We start from the raw sequence: 22,573 nt of genomic DNA on the forward strand, positions 1-22,573 counted from the left end.
CGTACAGCCTTTTCTCATGCGTCTGCATCCTGACATTGCATCTGGACATATTATGATAAAAATGTAGACATTGCTCTGCAGAGCTGAGTTACAGCAGCAGTACAGGAACAATGTTAAAGCACATGAAAATAAAGTGTCCTGTACACAGGATGCGCTGGATCTTGTGTGGAGGAGGTGGGGCCAGACAAACAACAACTAAGTGAATTCCTAGGTGATAAAACTCTGGGTTAATTTGCACCCTCTACCGCGACGGAGGTGTTGGTTTAGTCTGCAACTGCGATTCCGGGACTGAGATTCGAGAGATGTTTAAAACGTTTTTTTTTAAGAAGAGAGATGATTGCTTCGATTGTGTGTCTTTTTTTTCCTTCTGCTGTCAGTCAGACAAGTATAATGATAGGTTACGGATGTAACCCTGGTTCCCTCAAAGAGAAGATGGCCACCATTGATACTTTTGGGATATACCTGCTTGTCAGGTATTCACTGAGCATTTTATATCAAAGATGCCGATCGGCCCCTCTGTGGAGTGACATCATCGGTCCCGCCTCACTGAGGTTATAAAAGTCACTGTGCGGAGACGTCATTCTCTTTTGCATTGAACCCGCAAATGCGAGTGATGTGACCTCACAAGGTTGACTGCTATCTTCTTTTTCAGGGAACCGGGGTTTGAAGATGACTGCTATCTGATACTTTTGGGAAAGAATACCACTGTGTCATGAGGGAGAATGAGTGGACAGCACGAGGGAAATCGCTACCGCCATCCAGTGTTGGTGGTGTGAGCGTGCAACCTCAAGGACTCTGGTGCGTATTAAAGGCATACAGGAATTGTCACAAAGACGGATGGAGTGGGTGACGTCAGACCAGAAACAGGAACCAGGAAATAAGCAACAGAAAGGTGGAGTTGGGTGGAGCTGAGCGATTGGTACCACTCAGCATTTAATAATTTAAACAAGCAGAAAATAAAAGGTTGCAAAGACAAACAAAACACAGGAAACGGAACTTGAGGCCAAAATAAACAGACAAACAAAATGAATTAACACTAAGCAAAACAGATACTAACACAGCGGACGAACAGACAAACAATCAGGAGTACTCTGGCGTACTCCCACTCAGGCGTAGGACGTACTGGCTCCTCATCCCCTGGCTCCTGCTCTGGGCAGTCCCCATCCTCATGCCCATAGGCAATGCACAGGGTGCACCACCTTGGCTCATTCTGCTTCCTCCTCACCTTTCCCCCTCTCTGCCTCCTTCTTCACACCTTCCTCTCCTGGGCCGGTTCCTCCTCTCCCTCTTGGTAGGGACAGCGCACCACCGGGTGCCCAAACTCCCCACAGGCAAGGCACCAGCCTTGGTCCTCTAGACCACTGAGGAGGTCCTCCAGATCCTGGCAGCTATCTCTCCAGCTCCAGCCTTCCATTTCTTTATTATTTTATTTATTTTTTTCCCCAAAAAACTGCGGTTCCTGCTCTGGTCTGCGTCAAGGAGGCGCTGGTAATCCCGGTCCTGACACCACGTGACACAAAGACGGCTGGAGTGGGTGACATCAGACCAGAAACAGGAACCAGGAAATAAGCAACAGAGAGGTGGAGTTGGGTGGAGTTGAGCGATTGGTACCGCTCAGCATTTAATAATTTAAACAAGAGAAAATAAAAGATTGCAAAGACAAACAAAACACTGAGTTTGAGGACAAAATAAACAGACAAAGCAAATTAACACTAAACGAAACAGACACTAACACAGCGGACGAACAGACAAACATGGAGAGTGAAATCACGTATTTACTTTTACTTGTTCTTTTAATTCTCTCCTCTCCACACCCGTTCTCCACTCACCGAACACACAACCCCGAGTGAGGAGACTAATGGAGGGGCCGATCGGCAACTTTGATAGAAAATGCTCAGCGAATACCTGACAAGCAGGCATATCCCAAAGGCATCAATGGCGGTCATCTTCAAATTGAAAGGGGACTACTGCTATATTTAATATTGATTCTGCAAATGTCATGAGTCTTTCTTTGAATTACCGTCATACTGTACTTAAAATAAAGTGTGAACATAACTAGTTATTGTCTCTTACATACAATAAGTAGAATAGATTAGCGATTTGGATTCTAGCACCGTTTGCTCTTGCCCGCTAATTAAAACAGACCCTTATCATACCCCGATGCTATCATGTTTTCATATTGCTTCACTGTTTTTATACATTTGTTTATATATAGGGCTTAATTTAGTCATTTGATTTCATTTGTTTTTTCTGTCAAACATCTTAATGGGATTTTAAATCAGCCAATACTTCATTTTTCATTTATAAGAAGAACCTACAAACGAGATCACAACATGCTAATAAGAAACTAATTTTTATTAAAGCAACAAATGAAAAATAAAGTATTTTATGCTGGACACACTATTACAATCATTATATTGCATACATTAATAAAGACGAGTCGGTTCTGTTTTGCAATGAAAAACACTTACGATTTAAAAGCCCATATAGTTGTTTCACAGAAAATCAGCATATTTCTCAGTGTGATTGAGACACACAAATTACAGGATCAACTGCACTTAAGAACAGTAGAAAAGCCAAAGTAAACACTGAAAATCAAAAGACCTGTTTATAGACATATATGCGGTAATTTATAGAAAAACTAGTTATATAAAAAATAAGTTATAGCACTCTCTCAATGTTTTTATTTTAATCTTTACACCATATATTATCAAAAGTTAAAACGTTTAATTAAATGGAATCTATCCTCCCTAATTACGTTACACGTGTGCAATAATATCCATCTATTTTGACACTGAACATTTCTAATGTTATATACAGTACTTTAGTTCTTCTCCCACTTGGTATAATCGGGTAGGAGTACCAGTGTGAAAGGGGCTTATATCTATATCTTAAGCTCACCAGTAGTGAGTCCTATCTTGAACTGGCTGGGGGAGTGGTACAGCAAAAACAAACAGATAGTAATGTAAACTACATGCTCCCTCTCTCCCTTTCAACCACACTGTGGATATCACACAATCTAGAATGACAATGTCATCGCTACTGGGAGTCACTCACCTGCTAGACTGCATTCTGAATGTGAGCGATTGTCTTCCTTTCCACCTCCTTGCATGCTGTTGGGAGAGCCTTCCACTCCAGCGGCTTGCTCTCTCACGCAGATTCTCTCCAGCACCACCCTACACTCCCGCAGGCGTACAGGCTCCAGTTCAGGGATGTTTGGTTTGAAATCCTCAAATTCTTCCTTCCCTGGTTCCATGTGGTCAAACTTTACTTCAGGGGGCTCCCGTTTAATACGGTCAGTTTCCAGCACATCTTGTTTAACAGGAAGGGTTTCTTCTGGCTGGGGGATCTCCAATTCATTGTGCTCAGCTTTAATCTCAGAGACCTCTGGCTGACTGCTGTCACATTGCATCTCACAGAGCTCCTGTTTAATGGGGAGGGAAGCCAGCCCAAAGAACTCCACTCTAAAAGGGAGAAGTTCAGGTTCAGGGAACTCCTCTTTAATCTGGACAGATTCCATCTCCACACTGTCCATGGCAGCACATGGGATTCTGGTTAGAAGCTGCTGAAAAAGAAAACATGTATTTATTTATTTACAGTACTATTAAGGCTATTCAAGGGGCTATCAAAATCTGGCCTTAATAGCAGGGCTGGCTTTACTATTGAAGGGACACAGAATTTCTTGTAATATGTTTATAATACCAGAGGATTTTATCTGTCTAATCTGAAGAATGATGCATTAAAGTTGGCAAAAAGATATTTCTTTTCATTAAACATTAATGTATTTTAGTATACTTTCTCTTAAAACAGCCTATCAGCAAGGAGTCACTTTGTCCTCGGACCTTAAATTTAGATTTTTTTACAAAACATGATGTGTGACACAATGTTCCAGAAACTTTCTCAAACTCTGCATATTTTTTAATATTTACACAGGTCTAGTTTAACCTCCAGGTTTACACTGATCAACGAGGCAGACAATACACTAGATTTTCTGTATTGAAAAAAAAATGACACTTGCATCACACATTGTGACGCTGTTCAAGCTAAATACACTGTTCCAGCTACAAATTCACCAGAGACGTACCTACAACACGTGGGTGGTAAACACAGTGCTATAAACATAACATTTCCCTGGTGCTTTGAGTTTATTTGTTACATTTTCAATGACTCTGTCTTGTTGATGCCCGGTGCCTGGTTCATTTTGAAAACAAAGTCTGGGTCTGCCATACCTGTGCATCGCAAACAACTAAACTTAAATTTAAACAAAATGCAACCTGTTGTTTTATCATCCACATTTAAATAAAAATAAGACTTCTAATGTTGTTTCTTTTTTTTTAAACTTACTAAAAATTACTTCTGTTATACTTTTTTTATTTTTTATCTAAAGCTGTTTGGAGAAAACAAAACACCCTGGTCGTGTTCTTATAGTGCAGATCTGCACAGAATCAGAGATGCGCATTCTTCCAGAGCTGCTGTGTGACGCCACTCGACTCCACCCACAGAAATGTGTGCAGATTCTGCACTGCCCAGTGCAGCTTTGAAAAGATAAAGGAACTGAAAAGTTTGAAATGTTAGTGGAGGCGAACGACATCTTACCATAACAACATAAGAAAGGTTAAAAATGAGAGGAGGCCATTTGGCCTATCTTGCTTGTTTGGTTGTTAGTAGTTTATTGATCCCAGAATCTCATCAAGCAGCTTCTTGAAGGATCCCAGGGTGTCGCTTCAACAACATTACTGGGGAGTTGGTTCCACACCAAGAAAAAGCCAGTTAGCTATTCGGTTAGCTACACAGCGCCCCTACAGGTGGCACAGTGATATGAATGGTACCGAAATGTAGGTGACATCAAGTAAATCTCACAGGCCAAGTTCTGTGGTTCTAGCAGGTCGGGAAATAGATGAAAAAAGACAGTTAGCTATTCGGTTAGCTAGTCACTGCACAGCGTCACTAGATGCCACACAATGAATAGCAAGCTGGAAACACTAATAGCAAGATGGTATGGAAGTAGGCAGTGTAAATACCCCGGGCGGTGATGTGGGCTGGGGGGCAAACCGGAAAAGCCTCCCCTAGATCAAGGATAATATATTATATATGTTTTTATATTACTATCCTAAATGTGTCTTTGTTGTGATTGGACGCTGCAGACAGTGAGTAGTTTACTGGTGCCTCAATCCTGTGCATTCAGCCAATCAGAAAGCTTGTGATTCCTGCAAGCAGATAGGGAGCCTTCCAATTGGCTGTCTGGTGTGGAAACAGCGGTAGGAGCTGCCAGGGGGCTGCATGGTTTCTCACCAGATGAGAGAAACTGGTGTCACTAACAGGTGAGCTGCTCAACATTTCCACAGTGGAGATTTATATTTGTGCACAATGATTGTAAACTTAAACAAAATCAACTGTTCCTAATATTTTCACCATAGATTTTTTTTTTCTTTACAGTGTGTTTATACCATTTTTACCATTTTCCAAAACTGGAAAACTGAAAATACTGTGTGTTCTTTTCATTTCAGTTTTTTTTTCATCTGGAGTTTGCAAATTGAAGAAAAAACAAACATCAAACTGCAGTAAAACTCCAAATTCACCTTTTTTTTGCAAAAAAAAAAAAAATTGAACAGCAAGCTGTAAAATCAAATAGCAAACTGAAAAAAAATGAACAACAAGCTGGAAAAATGAATAGCAAGCTGGAAGAATGAATAGCAAGCTGTACAAACAAATAGCAACCTGGAAAAAAAAAATAAGCTGGAAAAATGAATAGCAAGCTGGATTAGCGAGCTGGAAGCGAATTGCAAACCGCTTGCTAACTTCACTAACGTAATAGAAACTGTATGTTTCGGAATCCTCGCTTTATTATCTGCCCAATCATCAGTTTCTTCAACTTATTTGAGGAACACATATTAAAGATTTCGTCCAAACAGTGATACTATCAGTAGCTGAGGCGGCCATGACAGTTACTTGCACACCGAGCCTCGCTTTCACCCAAACATGGCCGCTGCGTGCATAAGGTGTATTGGTTTTAACGTGCGTACTAGTTTAGTACAGAGCTGCGTACTAACCACGGGATTAGCACCGGGTTGGTACGCCGCTATCACTTCGTTGCAGTTGACCCAAAGTGATAGCTTTTAGGTCACAATGTACTGCATTAATAATTGTTATTATAACAATAATTGTTATATTAATAGTTATTCATGCTGTGTTTCAAGCGCGTCACTGCGCTGTGCTGCCAGGTTTGGAGACGCGTTTCTCTACAAGCTGCGTGTGGCGTCACAAAGACAGCAGCCGGCGCAGCCCGCTCTGGGAATCACAGCGCAGCCGCCGTTTACCGCAAGATGCGTTCAAATCGGCCCGCAGACTGCAACTGGGGGGATGTGAATAAAAACAAACGCGCTGCACAGCCACGCCGCTTCACAAACACAAAACACTCATAAAAACAATGCGCTGCACAGCCACGCCGCTTCACAAACACAAAACACTCATAAAAACAAACGCGCTGCACAGCCACGCCGCTTCACAAACACAAAACACTCATAAAAACAAACGCGCTGCACAGCCACGCCGCTTCACAAACACAAAACACCACGCCGCTCACAAACACAAAACACTAAAAACAAACGCGCTGCACAGCCACGCCGCTTCACAAACACAACACACACATACAAACAAACGCGCTGCACAGCCACGCCGCCTCACAAATACACGAACTGTTAAAAAAACAAACGTGTTTTGGGAGTATTTTTGTTTCAAAAAGACAAACGCGCACACGTGTCGGTGTCACAAAACACGAGTGTTTGTGTTCTGTGAGTATTTTTGTTGTCCCGCGAAACGTGGAGTATTTTACAACAAACACAAAACACTCATAAAAACAAACGCCGCACAGCCACGCCGCTTCACAAATACAACAACACACATACAAAACAATGCGCTCCTACACAACATCCTGGCGCTTTCAAAATAATACAACACAACAGCTTTCTGTAGTTTTAAAACACACTGTACAACTGTACAAAGACTCGCTCACCTCCTCTCTGCTCTCCCTCAGTGTCTGAACGGGTCTGCCTCCCATAGAGCGGGGAGGCGCTGCGGAACCACGAATATACCAACCGCGAAACACAACCTGCTCAGAGCGGCGTGGCAATTCAGATAATATGGACCGCAAAGGGAATCGCGATACTGGGGGTGTTTCAATTTAAAAAATACCAATATCTTCAAGTGTAGCACAGTGTAGCTTTTCAGTTCGATTTGAATTCAGCGAACCCCTCGCCCATGTCGGAGTTGGTATAGTCTGTATTCCCACGCAGGACGCGGTTGCTGAAGCAGCGCCGATGCAGCGAGTTTCCTCGCAGGTATATACTCTGTGTTTTGTGCGCCGATATTGCCGTTTCCCGTCCTCCTCTTCAGAGCGAGTTGTTCAAGCACTAACCCTATACCCCTGATAATGTTTTTTGGAAGTATATTAGGGTTAATTCAGGTTGAGCGCTGTCGTCTCAAACAGATCCGCAATGGCGTGGGCAGGGCGCAGTTTCACCGCTTTCTCTTCGCTAGTCTCGGAGGGGTCAGGGCGGGTGATCTTGTTTTTGGTAAATACAGCACAGGGGAGCAGAAAGGTCATTCTTTACAAGTAAACTTCCAGGCAGTAACCTCTGAATATTTCTACCACATGCTTTTATTTAGTTTCTCTTACACTGTGGTATTGTCTCCTATTCTTTATACAGGACAGTATTCCTCCCTGCTGTCCAGCGGCACAGATTTAGACTCTTCCTCAGACCGCGCTGTGAACTGAACCAGGCAGCAGAGCCGCCTCCACAGCAGCAGAAGAGTCCCCAGCAATGAGACACGCCGGGGACAGCGCTGCTCTGAGACACTCGAGGAGCCCTGCTATCAAAGCGTGTCCCCCAGGCTTTCATTAACTGCTATTGATTTTAAAAAGAAGAAAACATCATGTTAATGTTACACAGTGAAAAACGAAACACATTGAGAGTGCTGAAGAGGTCTTGGAATACAGTGTATTACTCAGCTGCTTGGTTCTAGTGTTGTAAAATGAACTTTACATTAAATAGGAGTTAATTAAGGAGTGGCGTAAAAGCTTTGAAAAGATGTCCTGAGGTGTCTTATTGTGATTAAAATGCTTTCCATTCCACAAGAAAAACCTGAGAGGGGTTAGAAAACTAAAGCTCTTTGAATGAAATGCTTTTTATTATATGAATAACTACCCATTGGAGTGACAGAGCAGGTTACAAAACTAAATGTATTGAATGAATAATGAAATCAGATCATGTATGTCAGAGAATGAGAGGTTTGTATTACACAGTCCAATTACAGTACTTGAAATTGAAATTTGTTTGAAATGCTTCAACACTATTGTCTGTTTCTTTATACACACACACACACACACACACACACACACACACTGTATGTATATATTCAAATTGGGATTATTTTGTGTTTCAGTGATGTGATCATCAGAAATACTGTAACTGCAAATAAGTAGCCTGGAGAATGTTTGCATTGCAGAAAGAGATTATTATTAAAACATGACGAGACATCTCTTAGGCTTTATCAATAAGCACCACTATATTTGAGTAACCGTTTAAAAGTTACAAATTAAATTGCAACAAAACTGTCAAAATGTAAAGTTGAGATGCTTCAATGTATCCAGTAGGTGGCTCCTAAACACTGTTCAGCTCTACATTGTGCAGCTCAAACTACATTGGTTGATAATGTGCATTCCTCCTTGAATGAGTTCAGTAAAAAGGGACGGAGCTAGATATTTCAAACAGAATGACTGATATTTTTGTGATACAATACTGAAAAGATGGGGTATTTTTACCACAATGTAAAGCATTCTTTAATTCTTAGTTTAAACTGCTGCATAATAAAGTGAATGCACACAAACATTGTGTTTAGTTTTTAAATCTTCAGATAATTAGATTATTATGTTTAACCCATTTTGCTTTTTAAATGACACCTTCAGTGTTCTAAATGTAAAATAAGTTGATGGCTGATCTCCATGCCTGCAATGATAATGACTAGAGTTCAATCCTAGTGGTCAGGTGTAACCCATTTTCATTTTCTTTTGTTTTAAATCTATTCCGATGCTGCAGTAATTTTATTGTTCTCATCAGAAGTCAATGTAAAGAGTGTGTAAACAGAACTCACTTTTCCTTTTCTGTGGTCAGTCAGCTCTGTGTTCATTTCTGAGAAGGGAATAAGTGTGTGTGGTTAGTGAGAGGAAGTGAAGGCAGGCAGGTTTTAAATTGAGCCTGAATACTGGAGTGCAGCCCTGCATCCCCTGTTAAACTGCCAAGAGGGGATTCTGAAAAGGAGAGATCGAGCTGAGCAGCTTTATACCAAACATGCCAGTCAATCATCTTTAGATGAGGGGGTCTGCTCTGCTCCTTAGAAAATAATTAAACACAGATCTGTTAGAATGCTGTGCTATAATGAAAAACAATGTATGTGAAAATCTGAGGGGAACATTGAAGCAGGGTGTGGCAGAGCAGAGCTCTGCCCTATATAGATTGGCAGGGATGGGGTTAAATTCCCCTACCTGCCTGGGTTTATTGTGTTCAGGTGGCTGGGGTTGATTGGAGTAATTAAAGATCAATCAGCACTCAGCCACCTGACATAAAAGGAGGCCTCAGCATCCCATGAGGGAGAGGAGGGAGCTGAGGAAGGAAGCTGGTGTTTGTGCTTGCTGGTGGTTTTTTAATTTGCTATTTTTGGATCCAGTGAAGGCATCGCCCAGCCTGGAAAACTTTATTTTTGTAAGTCTTATTCTGTGTCTTTCTATTTGTGCTTAATTTATTTTGTTCTTTATTTATAATAAAAGTAGTATTTTTTGAACTGCAACCTGTCTCTGGGCCTCTATCCACTTGCCAGCCTGTCACATTTGGTGTCAGAAGTGGTATATAGCACCTGCAGGAGGCTTGGAGCAGTACTGCAGGATTTTTTTTTTTGTTGAGACAATTTGTTTTAAAGATAAATTAAAAGAAAAATGGGAAAGAGCAGATAACGGCAAAGGCAGGCCTTGCAGCAGCCGAAGAAATGTAAGCTGCTGCAACAACAGCCACTGCTGGAGGACCTGGCCAGCCTCTTCCCTGGTGTTCCTGGTGCGGGAAGGAGGACCACCACTGGAGGTCTTGCCCAGATGTGCCACTGGCAAACTGGTGTGGCTGGTGTGAGGAGGATGGCCACAACTGGGCAGGATGTCCCTACCAGGCACAGGAAGAAGTGCAGTTTTCACCCTGGGCATCAGGGGCCACCCCACTACCTCCAGCACCACCACCTTCACCACCATCCCAGGAGATCTGGGACTGGCTGATGCACCCTGAGGCAGACCTCTTCAACTACCTCCCCATAGTTATCAACACACTGTGGTGTTGAGATGGGGTGAGGTGGGAGGAACAACATCATCTGGCATCCTTCCCAGAGGTTGCTTTCCTGGTCGTTAATTACCTGGCAGTAGACATGGGAGAGACCCCAGTCATTCCAACAGAGGGAGGAGCCGCCGTCCCGAGAGCCCCCAGAGAGGGAGGAGCCATGGCCCAAGGATGCCTGCCTTGCTCCGCTCAGGGATGCCACATTTGGATCACCTGGGATTGCCTGCTGCTTCACATCTCCTGGGGCTGCTGGTGTCTCCTTTTTGTCTCCTAGGCCTCCCGAGGGTCCGCTGCCGCTGTTGCCACTTCCGTCACCAGAGGGAGCCGTGCCGCCATCCTCTGAGGGTCCAGTGCCATTAAAGGGTCCAACGCCACCGGAGGGTCTGACGCTGCTAGGGGGATCCACGCTGTCCGAGGAGGCTGCGCCCACGCTGTCTGGGGGTGCTGCCTGCCTGCCAGCACTGCATCTGGTACAAAGGTAAATGTCCTTGAGTGGTCCAGTCAGAGCCACGACCTAAATCCAATCAAAAACTTGTGGCATGACTTGAAGATTGCTGTCCATTAACGCTCCCCAAGGAACTTGACAGAGCTTGACCAGTTTTGTAATGAATGGTCAAATATTGCCAAATCTAGGTGTGCAAAGTTGGTAGAGACCTATCCCAACAGACTCAAATGTAATTACTGTCAAAGGTGCTTCCACCAAGTATTAACTCAATGGGATGGAGACTTATCCAATTATGATCTTTCAGTTTTGTATTTTTAATATATAATTTTTTTCTCAATAAAAACTTTTTTCCCCTTACGTGTGGAGTATGGTGTGTAGGTAAGTGGAGATAAATCCTCATTTAAATGTATGAAACTCTGAGGCACTGACAACAAAATGTGTAAAAAAGTACAGGGGGGTGTATACTTTCTATAGGCACTGTATATCACCACTTCCTGGGCGGTTGAAGGAGTCCACTTCGTCTAGTTCCTCACAGCGTACCCAAGGCGTGGTGATATTATCTCATGATAACACACACCCTGTCGTGTATTACTGCTTCATTGGTGCAGTCATTAGGTTTATATTATGTTTGTATTCACACTATTGATTTAGATGTTCGGGTTGGATACCGCGGAATCCTTATTGCGAGCCAGCGGAACTGCAGCGTTTCTCTGACCCAGCGAAGGAAGCGCTTGTCCCGGATAACCACTCCAGAGATTCAGCTCGGCTGCTAATGTGTAATAAACAAACCCTCAAATATCAGTGAATAGACACAGAGACAAGCCGTGGCACAAGCAAGAGGGTACATTGAAAGCGCTAGGTAAAGTTTAAACAAACAAATAGATAGATAGATAAATACGCTAATAACGACATGAAACAAATACACGTGGGTATAATTTAAATATAAAATTCACGCAGCCATAGTTTTGATTATTTATCATAGTTTTCTATTGCTAAGTGCTAAGTAATGTGGTGTTATAGTTTATTAGCATGAATGGATTTTAGAAATCATTTATGCTAGTCTGCCCCCCCCCCCCCCCACCCCCCCCCCCCCCCCCCCCCCCACAGTTTAAAATATAATTTAGATTTATATGGCAGTTAGTATATAAATCAATTTCTAAAACAGGTCGCATTTTGTAATTTAAATACGTGAGCTAAGTACCAAAACGTATTTTTGTTTCATATCGTTACTAATGTATTTATTTATTTGGTTAAACTGTAATGGATCCTTTCAATATTGAGATTTGATTACACTAACAGATGAACTGATAATGTATGGGTGTTATTATATGAAAACAAAATATTACTATAAAAAATAAACAATATTTTATAAATAACTAAATTATACACCAAACTGTAGCACATTCGTTTAGTCTTAATATCATAACAAATACAGCACTGTGCAAAAGTTTTAGGCAGGTGTGAAAAAATGCTGTAAAGTAAGAATGCTTTAAAAAAGACATGTTAATAGTTTATATTTATCAACTAACAAAATGCAAAGTGAGTGAACAGAAGAAAAATCTACATCAAATCAGAATTTGGTTTGACCACCCTTTGCCTTCAAAACAGCATCAGTTCTTCTAGGTACACTTGCACACAGTTTCTGAAGGAACTCGGCAGGTAGGTTGGCCCAAACATCTTGGAGAACTAACCACAGTTCTTCTGTGAATTTAGGCAGCCTCAGTTGCTTCTCTCTCTTCATGTAATCCCAGACAGACTCGATGATATTGAGATCAGGGCTCTGTGGGGGCAATACCATCACTTCCAGGACTCCTTGTTCTTCTTTACACTGAAGATAGTTCTTAATGTCTTTCACTGTATGTTTGGGGTCATTGTCATGCTGCAGAATAAATTTGTGGCCAATCAGGTGCCTCCCTGTTGGTTGATGGATCAGGGAGGCATCTGATTGATGGATAAGTATCTGCCTGTACTTCTCAGCATTGAGAAGACCATTAATTCTGACAAAATCCCCAACTCCATTTGCAGAAATGCAGCCAGAAACTTGCAAGGAACCTCCACCATGCTTCATTGTTGCCTGCAGACACTCATTCATGTACCGCTGTCCAGCCCTTTGGCGAACAAACTGACTTCTGCTACAGCCATACATTTAAAATTTTGACTCATCAGTCCAGAGCACCTGCTGCCATTTTTCTGCACCCCAGTTCCTGTGTTTTTGTGCATAGTTGAGTCAGTTGGCCTTGTTTCCACGTCGGAGGTAGGGCTTTTTGGCCGCAAGTCTTCCATGAAGGCCACTTCTGACCAGACTTCTCCGGACAGTAGATGGGTGTACCAGGGTCCCACTGTTTTCTGCCAATTCTGAGCTGATGGCATTGCTGGACATCTTCAGATTGTGAAGAGAAGTAAGCATGATGTGTCTTTCATCTGCTGCAGTAAGTTTCCTTGGCCGACCACTGCGTCTACGGTCCTCAACGTTGCCCGTTTTTTTTTGTGCTTCTTCAAAAGAGCTTGGACAACACATCTGGAAACCCCTGTCTGCCTTGAAATTTCTGCCTCGGAGAGACCGTGCGATGCAGTATAACTTGTGTCTTGTTGCTGTGCTCAGTTTTGCCGTGGTGTATGACTTTTGACAGTAAACTGTCTTCAGCAACCTCACCTTGTTAGCTGAGTTTAGGTGTTCCTCACCCAGTTTTATTCCTCCTACACAGCTGTTTCTGTTTCAGTTAATCATTGTGTTTCAACCTATGTATTGAATTGATGATAATTAGCACCTGTTTGGTATAATTGTTTAATCATACACCTGACTATATGCCTACAAAATCCCTGACTTTGTGCAAGTGTACCTAGAAGAATTGATGCTGTTTTGAAGGCAAAGGGTGGTCACACCAAATATGATTTGATTTAGATTTTTCTTCTGTTCACTCACTTTGCATTTAGTTAATTATATATTATAAATATATATATATATATATATATATATATATATATATATATATATATATATATATATATATATATATATATATAATAATATTAACATGTCTTTTTTTGAAAGCATTCTTACTTTACAGCATTTTGTCACACCTGCCTAAAACTTTTGTACAGTACTGTATACTTATTATAAATAAGTACCTTCTTTTATTTGTTGGAAACGGTCTGGAACTGAAGTATTTTTAATACAGTGCTATTTGAGAATTTAAAATATGGTTATCTTCAAAATTAAAATGTCAGCAACAGTATGTTAATTAAACAAAGCGCCTCGCGCCCCTCGGAACTTTCGCATTTTTAAATCCTAACGGTCTCTGCTCAGCTGAGTGGAATGTTCAGGAGCCGGTTGCCTAGCAGCGTCTCCCCCTCTTCTCTGCCCCGCCCTCTCTCCCTCTCTCGCTGCACAGGCTGGGAGTTCAGATTTAGCTTCGTTATATTATAGAGCGCAATTCTTTACTAACTTTTACAAATGAGCTGATTAGAGGCTTCGTGTTTTCAAGATGGTTCAGGTGCAGCCGGGCAGACTGACTGGAGCATCATTACAGGATACCGCACTGCGCTCGGCTTTGTGTGGCGGCTGATACACAAAATAACGAACGACTGTTAAAGAAATCCCATGTATTGCTTTTTAATGCTAAATATGGATCTGGTATTCTAAGTATTATCTACAGTTAATAATTCAGCTATATTCATATTCAGAATGTAATACAGTATTGAGGCAGGGTCCAGTATTAGAAATCAATGTTCCTTGTCCTTTCCCATACATTCTCTATATGTTTCCACATTGTGGTTGCAATCCACAGGCACAAGGGGCTCAGTGATGTTAACAACTAGAGCCCACAATTAACCAATATATTTGATGTAAAGAAATGGTTCATATCTTACTTTCTCATAGCTGCCTCTGTGTGTATACACCAGTGCTATTTATTGTGTGTAATTACCCGTCTTGTCTAAGAATGTGCAGATTATATATAAAAAGATATTTATGAGAGAGTGGCTGGCGATGAGGGCTCTCCCGTGTGATAGTTGACCGCGACGGTAAAACTACTAGACAGTTACGATTGCGCATTAATGAGCGAGTATAAAAGTTACATTGGGAGAGAAGATATTCATTCACCACTATCTAGACATTTTGTAGATGCCAAACATTCAGTTTCAGATCTTAAATTCTCTGGCATACAAAAAATATTTCAAGCTGGCAGAGGTGGTAATCTCGATCAAAAACTATTACAATGTGAATACAAAGGGATCTTCTATCTCCATACGGTACAAACTGAAGGATTAAATGAAGAGCTAGGATTATCATGTTTTCGGTGATATAATGCAAGCATACTTGTCTTTCATAAGAGCTTAAAATAAACGAGAGAGCTTTGAGATGATGTATGTTACTAGCGGATTGTTTAGAAATATACTCAATTGTGTTACAACTTCTATCTGAAATATATCTGTAACATTTATATAATGCCTTTGTGGTTTTTTGATTAAATTAATTTGCTAACAGACTGTTCTGATTTGTTTCTAACTGTGATAAGCGCTCACTCTGTTTGCCGTATATTTTCTTTCTGTAAGAGGAGTGTCCTTGTGATCCTAAATAGAAAGCGACGAAACAGGTCGCCCTCCTTAATATAAACCAAAAAAGAATAAGTACCCGCACCCCCAGCGTCAGCGTTTACTGCAGCGTCAGGCATTGCAGGTTCAGGAGTGTACTGCAGTATTTAAAAAATCTGCCTGTGTAAATCAGGATGGCTGTGCGGTCTATGGCGTTGCATTCCGGTCGCAGTCTCACTGGGGACGTGGGTTTGAATCCCACTTCTGACAAATCCTTTCTGTTCATTTATTTCTTAAAACATCCACTGAATGCTTGGTAATTTGAGTGCATGTCATTATGCCTTTGTATTACTTTGAATGTGTCATTGTTCAGTTTAATATGAGAAAAACTTCATGCCTGTGGCCAGTTGGTTAGATCGTGGTGCTAATAATGCCAAGGTCGCAGGTTTGATCCCAAGTATGGGCCATGACTGCTGCCCTCTAGAGAGGAAACATGGAAAAAATTGCTGATATTTCAAATGCATAAATTGTTATTATTGTTTTTTTTTTTTAATTTGTGGAGCACCGCACATGCAACATCATTGTCGCAGGATCTGTCACAGATCATCTGAGAATAATTGAGGTCAAGTCATGGATGATGTACAGTATTATCCAAAGTCTGACACCTACTGTCTAGCACTGGCATTGTATACTTGTCATTAAAATGTTGGATTATTTGCATCAGTTGCTGAATTGTAGCTCATTTTTAATTTCATGTAAGTGATAACATAAGTACCTGGACATTAATGCTGTGAAAGGATTTCCTGTTCACAAAAAAAATCTGCCTCATTTGGTCCTGAGGGTGCCGTGATGGGGATCTGTCTGCAGTCCACAGCACCAATGACGTTGGGGAACTCTGCATAATAATGCAGCCTACTTAATAAACAATAACGATGGGATTACCTATTCATTAAATTGCATATAACCTAGTAGATTACCTGCGACTGCCTAGAAGCCCTCTTTGATGGCGTTTCCCTTGTATGTCGAGGGAATGTGATGAACACATTAAGTAATCTCTTTAGGGCGAGGTAGACCTTTTGGACTGCATGGCATGCACCTGTTTTGCCGATATTTTCAGCATCGCCAACTATGGGAAAGCGCCACCAGCAAAAAGCGCAGCCCTATGCATATAGTCTGTGGTACTGTCCACGCACGGCTGCGCAGGGTGGTATGGGCAATGTGTGGCTCAAGTAGATTTTTTAGGTAGATGTTAACTTGCCGATCGAATCTATAGCACTCAAATACAAAACATCTGAAAGATGCAAAGGATCTTGGCGATCTCTCAATACTCTTTCCCTACGAAAAGCTATTCTATTTAAAATTGCTCCTTGATCTATGGGATCTCTAAGGAAGGGCACTGCCATTTTAGAGGGGTGTCAAGTGCTTTCATTGGGTAGAAGTACGAGTTTGTATACACAGATCAAGATTAAGGATGTGTTGCTATCGTAACTTGGTTGGCTAGACTTTAAGCTTGATTCGAGGAACGGAAAAAGCCAGACTTCTGTCAAGTTATCCTGAGAGTTATCCGGCTAACTTAGTTAGTCAGCTACGAGGAACAGGGCCCTGGTATGAGAATTTGTTTATTTAATGATGGAGGTATTTGTCAAATAAAAGGATTGAAAAATGAAATCCCACATTGAATGATGGGGAGACTTATAACCAGTGACCATGATAAAAACAAAAAAAACGTAACTAGCAGCGAAACAGAGAAATTTGCATCTTGCTATCCCATCACTCCTATGTGCACCAAATCAGTGACGGTCTATACTTCAGTTCATATATTATTGGAATCAAAAAAGTGGTATCTGTTGCATTGTGCGGCTGCAGTGTAAATAAGAAAAACCTCTGTGTTCGAGGCTTCATTTAACTTTACTGTATTATTTCGAAGAAACTTGCCCACAGGCAAGTCCAATGTATTTGCTGTAGTGGGTAGCATTTAGTTATTCCTTGTTCAGTAGCTTTGCGCAGCGGCAGTATCATAGCCCATGAGGTTTGTCTGAGGTGTGATTATTGCTAGTTGAAAACTTTAACCAATCCCAATGCTGTGGTGATTTGAAATATAGTCATTGCTGGCAATTTTTGACAGTCTCACAGAGTCTGCTATCATCTAATTGAAAAAAGAGAACAAATGTTGACGCTGTGACTTTCTGGGTTTGTTTTTGTATTCAACTGATTAGGACCAACAATTGTGTTTGATCTTTTTTCTTTATTAACATAAACATGCATTTACAGGCTTAGCGGCCGCTTCTCCTGACTTGTAAATTAGATTACTATGCAATTGGCACGCATTCTGAACGTGGAAGCTAACAAACAATCATCTTTCATTTCACAAAACACAGGGCTTTCACCACAGAGAAAATTTTCTGGACAAATGAAAAAGCTAAAAATCAATTTGCCTCCCAAGCCATGTTACTAGATATCTGGCTTTTTTTGCAGTGGCATTAAAGTTGTGGTGACACACAAAAAAAAAAAAAAGAAACATGGAAATCGGTTTCTTCTCAGAAAGAAAAGCTCTGTTTTGGGGTTGGGGAGTTAACCTACTAAACCATTTACACACATGAATATATGATAAAAACAGTCATGCATGGAATTCATGGGAACTCTGTGTTTTATTGCTTTCCTTTCTCCCAAATATATCATGCAAATTATGCAACTTCTCTGCAGAATGTGATCAAAGGTGGTTCTAATGTTCAGACTGTAGTTCTGAAAATAACACAATGTCTTTTGCCTTAAGTTAAAAAAAACTACTTAGTCAACAGAAAAAAAGGCTAGCAAAAGATGTTTTTTTTCTTTGACGTCTGGGTTATAGAGCCCAGCACACTTCCGCTGCGCCACTCTTTCACAGCTGTTTCACAAACAAAGTACCTTATAGAAAAAAAAATCTCTTCGTGCAACTTAAAAATCATTTTAATCAGCCACGAAATTGGTCGGGACAAGAGACCAAACCTTGAAATGCTGAAAATCAGAGATGGTCCGTTTCCTTTTCTCCCAAATACATTATGCAAATTCTGCAACTTTTCTGCACAGTTTGATCACAGGCGGTTACGGTATTCTAGTTTTCATGTATGTAGTGAAAATAATACAATTGCTTGCCTTGAGTTAATATTTTAGAAGAAACAAATTGGCCAACAGGAGAAGAAATTAAACGAAATACTAGTACTAGGTTTCGATCCATCGACGACTGGGTTATGGGCCTAGCACGCTTCTGCTGCGCCACTCTGCTACAGCAGACGAACTCTACCAGCAAACATTCTCTTGGGTGCAACTTTTAAAGTCGTCGTTTTGACCCGCCGAACATAAATGAGACTGAACCTTGGAAACTTTGCAAGATGGTCTGTTTTCATTTGCCAAAATACATCGCAGATTATGCAATTATTCTGCCTAGTTTGAGCACAGGTAGTTTTCTACCAGTTTCGCTTCAAGATTCTGATACACTGACTCTATTTAAATGCATGTTAAGTTGAGGAATGCAATGTATGGCTTTTTGACGGAGTCTAGTGCTTTACTCACAGAGAGAGCAGACAGCAACAAAAAAAAAAAAAAAAGAAACAGTGAGTACATGTTTCCACAAGATTTCAAACCAGGGACCTTTAGTGCATTAGGTGAACAGGATAACCACTACACTATGGAAACTTCCATGCATGGGTTGTTACATTCAGCTGGGCTTTAACTGAACACTGCCTTGTACTGCAGGATCCAAAATCTCGGCACTATGCTTAGAGGGCAGCAAAAGAAGTGCTCTCCAGCAAATGCGTTTCCATAGTGTAGTGGTTATCACGTTCGCCTCACACGTGAACGGGCCGAGGGTGGAAACACAGCAAGGTTTTTTTTTTTTCAGTGTATGTATTTCATGTCCTCAGGTAAGGAGCCACCCAGCCCAGAACGATGTATATATTATATACTCATTTTTAATTTCATGTAAGTGATAACGTCATAAGTACCTGTACAGTAATGCTGTGAAAGGATTTCCTGTTCACAAAATCTGCCTCATTTGGTCCTGAGGGTGCCTTGATGGGGATCTGACTGGAGTTAAATCCAAGGCAGAACCGCTTTCCTCGTTCCAAAGAAATAATAAGAAAAACAAAACAGCCAGTAGTTGAGTTTGGGGTTCCCTAGTGCGCATTGGGTTTATAAAGAGGGTCGGGTGCTAATGGGAGCTAGTTAGCCGTAATTGATGGGTGCACCCGTTTCATATTAGCACTCTAATTTTCAATCAGTAGGTTAATAATAATAATAATACGTTTGAAATTATATTACAACCCATTTAGAAGATTGAATTGAACTTTGGCAGAAGTAGGTGCGGAACAAACTGGACTGTCACCTAGAAGGACTCTCTGATTAAAGGCTCAGCTATGAAGGCATGTAGTAAACAAACACCAATGAATAATAAAAAGAAGCAGCGCAAATGAAGAAACACATTTATATCCTGCAGGAATCGAGGCACGTGTGCTGCCTGCGCCAGTTTGAGGAGACGATAATGACAGCTCGAGTTCTGATCTTAACATCCACAAGTCAAGTGCCCATTTTTACAATGTTCCCAGACTGATAGGTAGGCTAAGCAGACATTAAAGTAGACAATTTATTTGAGGCCACTTGATTTAGCGTGTCAAATCTGCCAAGACTGGCTGCCCCGGGGAATAGAATGAGCAAGCGGCAAATGGAAAGTACAGCGCTTAACTTGAAATAAAACGCGCAGTATTGATTTAGAACAGACTGAACAGAAATCGGATGGTGTGTTGGAAATATGAATTGTAATCAATTTATTAAAGATTTCAATTATTGAGCTTAATTCCATTCATTAGCTGATGTATAATTAATTCACTTAGTGTGCTGAGCATTTTCCATTTGGCAGATTATCTTCGAGTGTTGAGCTTTGTCTATTTGACAGCTCTTACTTCAGTTCAAATGTTGAACTTTGTCTTTGATGTTTGATGCTCTGCTTTTGCAGTTAACATTTTTGTTCCATTCCTCCTCTCATAGGTTTGAACACAGATGGGTTTATTTGGGAAATTGTCAGATTGTTTCTTGTGTATCCCTCGATCATGTGGATCTAATTGGTTCAGTAGTCTGTTGTCGTGAATAGACAGCACATGCTGAGGGGGCGTGGCCTGTACAGCTGTACAATTGAAAGTTTGTCTTGGAACTTTGAAGGTTCCCATGGCAACTGAGTCACCAAAAACAACGTCACCACGAATTGAGACGCAAGCTGTGGGCGGGAAGTAAAAGATTTCTGTGAATGCGGAATGCAATTTGCTGATCTGTAAAAAGCACGAATAAATTATTATTATTATTTATTTGTTTATTTCTTAGCAGACTTACAATTGTTACAAGTTATCACAGTACAAAGTATCACAATACACATGGGAGCAGATATGAAATTACCATAAAATCCATTCAAGAAAGAGCAAAACAAAGCACACAGTAAATTATAAGAGTGAATTCGACTAAGAGCAGCTAAACCTGATAGTAACTATTTGCTTATATGAGTCCAGTAAGAACACGTAGTAAGCATGATAAATGCATGAGAATGATTTCAAATAAGAGCTGTAAATATTGTTTTTGCTATATTTTAAGTATGTATCTGAAATGTCTATTTTTGCACAGTTATCGGTTAATATGTCATTTCAAAGGGCAATTGAGCTATGTTCAGATTTTTGGTTTAAATGTTATGTTTAATAGAACCAACAGTTCTACTAAATGGCCACACGATGGCAGCTTTGGATAAGGAATAGCGAGCGCAAGGTTCTGCCGTCTTTATAAAGTTCACGCCTGCTCTGCGCATTGGAACCCGCTCAGAGCCGCGCCGAATTAATGAGCTCACAGGGGGCGTGTCTCACTGTGGAACAGCTGGATCATTAAATATGCTGGTTTGTTCAGAAGGAAGCCAAGCGAGGCGGTGTTTGCTTTTATTTTGCAGATTAAGGCCCACAGAACTCGTTTAAACCGGTGAATGCACACGGTTTATCTGTTCAGTAGTACTTGTTTTTGAATTCCGCATTGTCAGTGATGTGTTTCTGGTATTTAACACAATGACTGCCTGTGCCCGCATGTGATATCAACGGATGGCAGAGAGAAATGGTTAGATATGTATATTGAAGCAGTTAAACAAGAGATTATAGCAGGACTCAAGAAAAAAGGTAAACTTCATCGAACCCGTACTGAAGAACAAGCTGTGACTGAGTGTTAAATGATGAGGATATAAGAATAAGAGCAGCAGATAAAGGTTCAGGAATAGTGATAATGAACACAGAGGACTCTATGAAATCTGTACAATGTGAATTAAAGAATACGGATACAGATGAAGAAGTTAAAAGCAATGAGATCAATAAATCTGTAAAAGAGTTTAAGCAAATTGCAGAACAAGTTTATATAAAAGAATTCAGAACCATATTTCATTACTTAGCAATAAAAAAATGAATGAACCAATAGAACAGCACTTGAGCAGTCAAGGACATGACATGAATGATGTCAAGTTTGTCGTATTAGAACAGCTAAAATTAGACAATGCGACATATAGAAGAATAAAAGAAAGTAAATGGATAAATAGACTGAACACGATGATGCCAGCGAGACTCAACAGAAAAGAATGAACTAATTAACTCCAATAAATATATAACATTTAAATAAAGAAATTAACAAAATTAATTTAAAAGCTATGCATGCTGATGCACTGGGGAGATCAAGGCTGATCCTCAGAGCCAGCATTGAATGAGAATAGAAATATAAGTTTATATAAAATAATGCTAATTAGAATTGAAATAGAGTTAAAGATATTAGTGCAAATAATGACACAATCTATAGAACACCATGACATCATGTAAGAATAAATATAAACAATAACAAGTCGTTGTCATGCCATCAAACACCTGGAAATACCTTCAATGTTTTGATTCAAACACAGACTCCCTTGAGAAAGATATGAACAACATATATATATATATATATATATATATATATATATATATATATATATATATAATTAGACATATCTTTCCAGACAGTAGTCCACTGGCGGTGCTTCTTGGCCCAGGCAAGCCTCTTTCTCTTATTTTGCCATCTTAGCAATGGCTTTCTTACTATCACTCGACCTGTCAAACCTGCAGCTCGAAGTCTTCTTTTCACAGTTGAAACTGAGACTTGCTTACTTTGACCAGTGTTAAGCTGTGCTTGAAGCTGTTGTCCT

At 40.7% G+C, this 22,573-nt stretch overlaps 1 protein-coding gene and 2 pseudogenes across 1 annotated transcript in view; 2 read left to right on the plus strand and 1 right to left on the minus strand.

Moving 5' to 3' along the window:
• The window catches only part of LOC121301905, a 36,462-nt pseudogene extending 32,901 nt beyond the window's left edge, over nucleotides 1-3,561 (minus strand).
• Nucleotides 1-22,573, plus strand: part of LOC121301963 (zinc finger protein 135-like) — a gene marked incomplete at its 5' end in the record, with an annotated part of 125,007 nt that overhangs the window by 50,743 nt on the left and 51,691 nt on the right. The window lies entirely within an intron of this gene.
• LOC121302044 lies at nucleotides 17,347-17,514 on the plus strand (annotated as a pseudogene).

The sequence above is a fragment of the Polyodon spathula genome, chromosome 28, assembly GCF_017654505.1.
Source record: "Polyodon spathula isolate WHYD16114869_AA chromosome 28, ASM1765450v1, whole genome shotgun sequence".
NCBI classification, from domain to species: Eukaryota; Metazoa; Chordata; class Actinopteri; order Acipenseriformes; family Polyodontidae; genus Polyodon; species Polyodon spathula.